The sequence below is a fragment of the Pinus tabuliformis genome, chromosome J, assembly GCF_031772625.1.
Source record: "Pinus tabuliformis cultivar Carrire ecotype Pingquan chromosome J, CPIR1, whole genome shotgun sequence".
Lineage (NCBI taxonomy): Eukaryota > Viridiplantae > Streptophyta > Pinopsida > Pinales > Pinaceae > Pinus > Pinus tabuliformis.
Window position 1 is genome coordinate 951724435 of NC_142295.1, and position 9784 is coordinate 951734218.

At 37.9% G+C, this 9784-nt stretch overlaps 1 pseudogene; it reads left to right on the top strand.

The window, feature by feature from the left end:
* Positions 1 to 8813: 8813 nt before the first annotated feature.
* LOC149229960 (protein GRAVITROPIC IN THE LIGHT 1 pseudogene) lies at positions 8814 to 9458 on the top strand (annotated as a pseudogene).
* The last annotated feature ends 326 nt before the right edge of the window (positions 9459 to 9784 follow it).

A 9784-nucleotide genomic window follows, 5' to 3' on the forward strand; every position in this document is an offset into this window, starting at 1 on the left:
CGGAAGCTTAAAGATCGAGCTGAATAATATAACAACAAGAAGAAGAATCAATGCACAATACACATGAAAATAATTTCGGGAAAGCCTCAGCTAAAAACCCCACTATTTGTATTATCATACAAGGTGGAAATACATAAAGATTATATAAATCCTTAGCTCTCATAGCTAGCCAACTCTCAGTACAACCCTCACAGATGCTCATAGGAAAACTTGGCTTCTCTCAAGCTTTCCTCTCTGCCCTCCAAGCTCCTATTTCCTTGCGCTGTTCCTCTAGGATGATTCTCCTTCAACCAAGTGGAAAACCTCTTCTACCCAGTGGATGATCTCTTGATCTCACACATTGTCAGAACTGCAAAATCCTCAAGGAATGATCCCTTGACTGCATGCATGAGTTTTCTTTATAAGAAAACACATGCAACTGATAATACATTGTCCTTGTCTTTAATCTCAACTGGATCTTTCTTAGAATAGACATGCATGAGTTTCTGATGAGGGCATCTTCAGTTAACTGGATTACACTATTTGAGTGCATGCATGCATCAACTGACTGTTAACTCACCATTAGTTCGTCAAACAATTTGGAACTAATTTAACTTGACTTAACTCTATAAACTGAGTTAACTAATTACAACTCAAATATAACTCAATCTTATCTCCTTAATTTAAGGGATAACTCTTGCATGACTTTAGAAAGACTTCTAACTTGAATTTGTCCAACTAATTAATTCAAAATTAATTAATCAATTATTTCCAAGTAGTTGTTAAGACTAAATTCGATTTTACTTCACAATTTAATTCAAGGACAAATTAATTTGGAATATTCTTGTTGCCACATTTCAACACTCCCTCTCAACAAGAAAGGGATTATCTGCCACCTTGATCCTATCTCTATGGAACTCGAATTTACAATTTGATAATGCTTTTGTCAAAATGTCAGCATCTTGCTCCTCTGTCAAAATATACTGCAGCAACATGATCCTCCTCGCTGCATCAGCAGCTTGCTTTACCTTGTAAAGCCAACGGGAACTGACAATTGACTTGTTCTTCGGTCTCAGAAGCACGTCCCAAACACTGTTACGAACTATGGAGTCATACTCCTCCACCATAGTGTCAACCCGAATTGGCTGCTGCACTACTTCATCAAAGGAAGATGGCTCGGTCTCAACACATTCCTCAGCAAGGGCCATGTATCGAGTGTACCTCTTAGGTGACCTCCTTTGTTTGCGCTGAGAAGATGGTGCTCCCACATTCTCTCTCGCATCCTCCAACAATCTATCAGCTTCTCTTATGTGCTTCTGTCCATCTCTGGAAGACTCTTCTTGAGTGGATGTCTCCACTCTTGGAACCTCTGCATGCGGCTGCTCCGCATCAGTCTAAGGCTCCTCCTCCTTAGGAACCAATAGTTCCTCCATAGCCTGTAGTTGGAGCTCCCTCTCAAGGGAAACTCACATGGCCTTCTGCTCTTCATACTTGAGATCTCTGCGAACCACTGTCCTCTGACTGGTAGGAAAGAACACCTGATAGTTGTGAGGTGTATTAGTGTACCCCACAAGTATCCTCAACTCTGCTATCGGCTCAAGGTTCTTCCGTGCATCCTTTGTCACATGGAAATAAACCGATGAGCCAAAAATTCTGAAGTGATCCACATCTGGTCTCTTACCGGAGAAAGATTCCTCTGGTGTCTTCATCCCAAGTATGCGATGCAAGCTTCTATTCTGCAAATAGACCATTGTGTTTCATGCCTCAGCTCACAAGTGAAGTGGTAGGCCTTGGTCATGTAGCATTTCCCATGCTGCCCCTACAATAGTTCTGTTCTTCCTCTCAGCCACCCCATTCTGCTGTGGGTTATGAGGTGCCGTCAACTCTCATTTAATTCCTTTCGCTGCATAGAAGTTCATAAACTCTTGAGAGACATATTCTCCATCGTTGTCGCTTTTCAAGGCTTTGATCTTCTTTCATGACTCTAACCAAAGCTTTGAACTCACAAAACTTTATGAAGGTTTGGTCCTTCTTCTGCATGAAATAAATCCAACATTTACGATAATAGTCATCAATGAAAATCACAAAATACCTTTTCTTCGCTGTGGATGCCGTTGAGAATGGTCCACACACATCAGTATGAACTCGCTCTAAGATAACCTTTGCTCGACTGTCTCGATCATGAAAGGAAGACTTGGTGTACTTTCCCAAGGTACAACCTTTGCATGTGTCAACTTGCTCAAGTTTACCTTTGGGAAGTCTTGTAGATATCTGTTGCATTATCTTCAAAGCCCCATGATGCAAATGGCCCAACCACCTGTGCCAAAACTTGCCAATGTCTTGGCTTTGCACCAATTCTACTTTCATACTTAATGTTGCACAATCATCTACCGCTAGTTTATAGAGATTTTTCACCCGAATCCCTATCCTCTTGGTCTGACTTGTGACTATGTGTCTTAGGAACGCCTTTCCTTTACTAAAGACAACATCGTAGCCTTTGTCCTCCAACATCGCAACCGATACCAAGTTCTTATTCATTCCAGGCACATACTTCACATCTGTCAAGGTGATAGGAGCTCCATGCTCCCTCTGAAAAGCAACTATGCCCACTCCTGAAACACTATACCTTCCATTGTCACCCATCTCTATGCGCATCTTGAGGTCTTTCTCCTCCAAGGAACTGAATAAACTTTTATCACCGGTCATATGGAATGAGGCTCCACTGTCAAGATACCAGACACAACCCATCATCGATGACACCATGCATGCGATGAGGGTAAAGTCCATTTCAAACTGAGAGGCTAATGCCTCACCTTCCAATCCTTCCGAGGATCCCTTCTTGGACTTCTTTGATGGGAAATTAGTCGCATAATGTCCCATCTCATGAAAATTAAAGCAACTTACTTTAGACTTGTCACCCTTATTCCCCCCATGAGAAGAATTCAATTTGGAATGGGAAGCCTTCCCCTTCCCTTTCCTTGCCTTACTTGCTAAGGCCAAATTTTCTTCATCATCATTCTTTTATGAAGAACTATCTCATGTGCTCCTCCTGATCTCCTCCTACATCAGATCCGACCACTGTTGTTCCCAATCCTACAGCTTCTCCCTTTTATTCACAGAGTCTTGGTAGCTATTCCAACTCTTTGGAAGGCCAAGGAGAGCGAGGCTCACCATATCATCATCGACAGTAGTTATTCCCACATTGGCAAGCTCATCTCCGTAGGTGGTGAGCTTGTTTAGATATGTGGAAATAGTATCGCCCTTCTCCATCTTGATTCATCGAAGGTTATCCTTGAGCACCCATTTCCTCTGGTTGCTACTGTTCTGGTAGAGGTCCTTCAATGTCTTCCACATTGAAAATGGAGTATCCTTCCCATGGATACTCAAGACAATATGGTCTTGAACTCCCTCAAGGATGTTCCACTCAGCAAACTCTTATGCATTAGTTGAAGTTGGCTTTTGGATTTCTTGATCAATGAATTCCTTCAAGCCATTGTCTTCTAATATAGTCTCCATTCTATCTTTCCATGCTATGTAATTCAAGCTACCTTCCAAGTCATACTCGAGTCTCAAGCCATATAACACCATTGGGAAAGCTTGAAGTTTGATATGAGTTCGATTTGCACCTGCAACCTCGAACTTCAAACTTCGAATTCTCTTCTCAGTATACTGTTCACGGCTCCGATAAACTTGGCTCTGATACCACGTAGAAAATTTCTACAAATCTAGCTCTGATACCATGTAGAAAATTTCTACAAATCCAACTCCGAAACCATGTAGAAATTATGCTATGTAGGTTAACCTGATAATGCAATATAAATCAAAGCATAATACTATAACCTACTTCTACTATCAATTTACGGAAGCTTAAAGATCGAGTTGAACAATATAACCAGAAGAAGAAGAATCAATGCACAATACACATGAAAATACTTTGGGGAAAGCCTCAGCTAAAAAACCCACTATCTGTATTATCATACAAGGTGGAAATACATAGCGAATACAAAGCCTTAGCTCTCACAGCTGGCCAGCTCTTAGTACAATCCTCATAGATGCTCATAGACAAACTTGGCTTCTCTCAAGCCTTCCTCTCTGCCCTCCAAGCTCCTATTTCCTTATCTTGTTCCTCTGGGATGATTCTCCTTCGACCAAGTGGAAAACCTCTTCTACCCAGTGGATGATATTTTGATCTCACACACTGTTAGAATTGCACAATCATCAATGAATGATCCCTTGACTGCATGCATGAGTTTTCTTTATAATAAAACACATGCAACTGATAGTAAATTTTCCTTGTCTTTAATCTCACTGGGTCTTTCTCAGAATAGACATGCATGAGTTTCTGATGAGGGAATCTTCAGTTAACTAGAGTACACTAGTTGAGTGCATGCATGCATCAACTGACTGTTAACTCACCATTAGTTCATCAAACAATTTGGAACTAATTTAACTAGACTTAACTCGGTAAACTAAGTTAACTAATTACAACTCAAATATAACTCAATCTTATCTCCTTAATTTAAGGGATAACTCTTGCATGACTTTAGAAAGACTTCTAACTTGAATTTCTCCAACTAATTAATTCAAAATGAATTAATCAATTATTTCCAAGTAGCTGTTAAGACTAAATTCGATTTTAATTCACAATTTAATTCAAGGACAAATTAAATTGGAATATTCTTGTTGCCACATTTCAACACACACTCCCTCTCCATCTATTCCTTTTCACTCCCCCTCTCTCTCTCGCTCCACTTTTCTCTTTATATGTCTTTCTTCTTCCCTCCCTCTCTCCCCTTCCAAATCCAGCATTTTGAAGAATTGTGGACACAAGCGTTTTCTTCCATCTCCAAAGATTGGTTGTAGCGATGTATGTTCAATGTTTTTTTGGTCAAAGTCGGATATTATTTTAATAATGAATCATGGTGTTCATTTCCACAATCAGTGTGCGATTTCGCGACCACATTGATTTTCATGGGTAGTTTGACCATTATAAATTCCAGTTATCCATGATATAGAGCATTTAAAACTTCTAAAAACTTTTAAATAGAAATTGACGTGTAAAAGGATTTATTTTCCAAATTCCAAACAAAAGATAAAGGGTAATTTATTTATTTTTCCAAATTCCAAAAGGCTTACCAAACAAAAATTTCTGCCATCACATGGTTTCATGTTGTATTCACACAGCTTTAATGTTCATGAGAGTTTAAGTGCTATGGATATATATTTTTTGAACCTATACAATGTTCTATTTAATGTTTGATGAGGGGTTTATGGGAATTTGACTGTATCTTGTGGGCTTGGACAATGTTGGAAAATGTACAATTTAGTCTTTGAAGAAAGGTTTGAGTGCTTTATGGAAATTTATTTTTATATTTGGGGCGATTAGTTAAAGTATTATATAGCTTAGTATAATGAATAATGAATGGATCTCACAAAAATAGTTTTTTTTTTTTTTTTTTGTAGAATTTTGTAATAAAATTTCAAGATAGTTAATTTTTATTATTAAAAATGTTTTTTTTGAATGGATAAATAGATTTCTACTTGATTTTAGGTAGAATTGATCATAAAAAGTGTTAGAAACAAATACTATTTCATCTAACCAAACATACAAAATAATTAAAATAAGCATGAGCCGGCATGATTAGTGTATGTATCTTTATTGAACATGGAACATTTATTATAAGATGTTTGTTGGGTGTGTGTTATATTCTTTCAATGACTAGCCCCACACTTTGGGGGTCACAAGGGGGGCGATAGTCCCCCTGTTCGTTGTGCCAGGCATATCTGGGGGTTTGAGGGGGGTGGTAGCCCCCCTCTCCGGGGTGCGGGGTAGCATCCCAAGGACATTTCTTTCGGACCCTATATTAGGTGGGCGGGCCTACCTATGGTTTTGTTCGTGGTTTTCACATGTGGTTTTGGGCATGATGGTTTTTTGCCAATGGTATTTTTAGATCCGGTCAAGGGAACTACGGTTATGTTCTAATCCAGGGTTACTGGATTGGGATTTATGGATGCTTCAACATGTATATATATATATATATATATATATATATATATATATATATATTGTAGCATTGAAAGGAATATAATGAAAAATCAATCTCATACTTCCGGTTTTGGGATCGAGGGGCAAAATCTCTGTATATATGTTTTATGTCTTACGCTCTCGCCATTGTTTATTGTCTGTTTTTAGAATTCGTATGTAGGTAATTTCTATACAGGGTTAAAACCTATAATGTTGTATAATATTTTATTTTAAAAAGGATAAGTTTTTTAAATATGTATTTTTTTTATATATAATATATTACAATTTAGTTGTTAATTAGTAGCGAGGATAATTATTATTGATTGTTATTCATTAATATAGGTTTACTCATTACAATTAAAAAAAAACCACCACACCACCTAGAATGATTAATTTGTAACTTATGATTAATTTGTATCTTGTAAAGAGGAAGACTCTAACTAGTGCTAGTTGTTTTTGCATATATTCTACATAAAAGGAGAATATTGAAAAAGAAACATAGAAAAAAAGATTAAAAAACAATAACATATATATTAAAATAAAATAAAATTATATATATATATAAACAAAGAAATTATAAAAAAATAATAAGAAAAAAAAATACAAATTTAGTTAAAAAAAAAACAAAAAGAAGGTTGTGACTATGACTTCTTGAAGGAAACCACCATCCAAGACAGAATCACTGACTATGGTTGCTGATACCATGAGCCGAGATAATAGAACGACACCACCATCGCAGCATCGCAGGGCTGCCTGTCCATGCCACTCCGTCTGCGTCCACCACACCAGCTGTATATGCCTCCCTTCCACTGCCCTGTGTCCACGATCACCACACTCACTATGTTCAGCCTCTGTCTGCAGCCCACATCCATGTCTATAGTCGTCGTCCTGTCCGTAGCCCCACAGCCCTATTCGTAGCCTATCGTCTTGTCTGTTGCCCACACCTACCATGTTCGTCTTATTCCTCACTATCCACATCAGTCCAAATACCGGTCGCCAACCAACGTAGTTGTTGACCCGTCCATCCACCACCATTCAAAACCTTCGTCATTCAAAACTAATGTGGGCATATAAAATTTAATTAACTAGAAATTGCACCAAAAGTTGCAAAGGAAATGCCATAAGGCGCATAAACTCGAGAAGCATTGTGACATATAAAGAATCATTTAAGTTGAAAATGAGTAAACAAAATGTCTTTCAAAAATTTCAAAATTTGTATGCTTATCATGTTTTTAATTTACATAGACCATCTTTACTTGATTGTAGATTCTAAATATTTTGAAATGCAACATTCTGACTAAAGTCAACTAACATATTCCAAAATATGGAATCAAATTAAGCTAACCCTCATCCATAAGTAACAGTATGATTGAAAAAACACCTCCTCAAGAGTATGATCTGCCAACATCTTTTTTGCAAGTTGGACAACACTTGTGGGATTTCACTGCTGAAATTTCTTTTGTGACCATTCGTTGTTAAATTTCATGCCAACTACCGGAAGTGGGAATATTCTGAAATTTCTTCTTCAAAACCTTCATAGTTAAGAAGTATTTCTAAGACTATGTACCCGCAACGCTCTGTTTCAACTAATTGATCACCATTATACGGAACAAAAGTGTCAATCAAAATTGTAACCATTCAGCTTTTGTTATTATTTTTGTTTTCGATCCACAGTCCAACAGTGGTGGGAGTCCTTAAGAAACCATCACATATTGCCAAGGAGAGATTGTGATTGTGAAATCCACCTTGAACAATGAAGGAAACCGTTATGAAAAAAATCCCATGTTGCTTTATCAGCTCTTAACTAAATGTAACCGTTGAACTTAAGAAATATTAAATACATTACTTACAGCCCAAAACAGCAAAATGTTAACTAAATTTAGAAAGCGGAATATTAATTACATTCTTGAAATCTCCACCCCATATTGAGCTCTCTATTGAGAATTTTGTGCCCAGCCTCTGATCAAATGTTCTCTACAGTAGGTTCCCATTTTACCGACTTTGTCCAGAAGACAAAAGGGTCCTTCCTGAAACCAGCTAGAGGCAACATTATTGAGCACGTAAGATTATATCAGTACAATTTGAGTTACGAAGGATTTAACCCAGAGGCTTCCAAGGATGTAGCATCCAAGTCATTAAAGGAAAATGAGAAAGAGCTTCTGATAAACCAAGCAGATGGTACGGTTTCTGATCACGAAAGTCTAGTTCATAGAATAAGGGCCATGGAAGACCTATTGAAGGAGACATTTTCCACTGTATTTCATATGAAAACCTCTTATGAAAATCTAGAGGTGGCCCATATTCCTTATGATGCAGAGAAGCTACAGGTGACTGATAAGTAGGTGATCAGGGAAATGAAAAAGGTCTCAGAACTGAAGTAATATTATAAGAAAAATATTTCCAGTGGAGACTCGAGTGGTTCTAAGAACTAGATTGGGTTAATCTATGAGGAGACTTCAACAAGGGTTCTCTAGATTGAGATTGCACAAAAGAATTATGAGATTGAAAGCTTGAAAAAGGCATTGGAAAATGTTAACTGAGAAAGGGTGAGCATAGAAGATCAGAGAGAAGGAAAAGTGCTAGAGATTCATCGTCTCTGAATGTTGGGGATGGTCCTACAATTAAATTGTTCGAGACAAGCATGCAGAAGATGAGAGAATCAACCAAGGGTTTCACCAAATCCTTGATTTCTTTGATGAAATATGCTGAGTGGGATCTAGATGCAGCAGTTAACAACGTAGAACCAGGCATAAACTACACCATGGAAAGCCATAAAAAGCTGGCATTTCAATCCTATGTCTGCATGCGAATGTTCAGTGGATTTGAGAACGAGAATCTTTATTTGACTGGGAGGCTGTTGTCCATTATAGATCCTGATAAGCATAGAAATGATTTTTTCAAACAGTTTTTAGACATGCATAACATGAAGCCATCAGAGTTGGAGTCCATTTTCACACCAGATAGCCTGTTTGGGAAATTATGTATGAAGAAATTTCTCAATGTAGTGCATCCCAGGATGGAAGAATCCTTCTTTGGCAATTTGGAGCACAGGCACCAGATAGGTAGGGGACTCCACCCCAGGAGCCAATTTTACAACCTATTCCTCAAATTTTCCAAGTCTGTGTGGTTGGTTCACAGGCTTGCATTTTCTTTTGACCCACCTTTGTCTATCTTTCATGTCAAGAGAGGGGTGGATTTCAAGGGTTCCTACATGGATAGCTTGAATTCTATGAATATGAATCATGATGTTGACAATACTATTGTAAGTGAAGGTAATGTCCCACAGCGTCCTGAGAAGCTAAACCCTACAATTGTAGGGTTTACAGTGATGCCAGGTTTCAGGGTTGGCAAGAAGGCCATAGTGAGATGCCAGGTCTATGTAATGACTGCAACACCTGATCTTGCAATTAATGTTTTTGATCCGCTCTCGGCACCTCCCATGGAGGATCTGTAGGTTCATTGTTGTGTATCAAATATTTCTCCTTAGTTTTTGGTTTCAGGATCAATCTATGGGAGTATTCATTTTGGTTGTCGTAAATGCATTGTGTTTTTTTGTCCAAGTTTTTGAGAAAAATTTGGAGAAATTCCAGGGGATGTTCTGGGGAATTCAAAGATAAGAAAACTTTTGAGAAATTCCAGGGGAGGTTCTGGGGAATTCAAAGATGATAAAACTTTGGAGAAATCCGGGGAATTTTCTAGGGAATTCAAAGATGTTTTTTATACTTGTGGATACTTTTTTGGAAAATTTATGGTTATTTTAGACAAATAATCTACAACATT